The following is a 288-nucleotide window of genomic DNA, read 5'->3' on the forward strand; positions in this document are numbered from 1 at the left end:
GGAGGAGGAGGAGGAGTATAAACGGTGATTGTGTAATTAAATAATTAAACAAAAATATTTTAGTCTCATTTGGGGAGAGAGCTGGAATAGGGTCCACAGGGTGTAACTGGTGAATTTTTCAACTTCCAAGTTTTGCAGAGTCAGGGGCGGGGTAGGGGGGGCACACTCACGGACACGTTGAGAGCAAATCGTGGGGGAGCGCCGGGGAGAGATTTATCGTTTGAATTTTCAGGAGATCATTTTTATTACGGTGGCCGTTTGGAAGGCGGTCGCTCACCACTGCCCGCA

The sequence above is a fragment of the Geospiza fortis genome, unplaced genomic scaffold (assembly GCF_000277835.1).
Source record: "Geospiza fortis unplaced genomic scaffold, GeoFor_1.0 scaffold12, whole genome shotgun sequence".
Lineage (NCBI taxonomy): Eukaryota > Metazoa > Chordata > Aves > Passeriformes > Thraupidae > Geospiza > Geospiza fortis.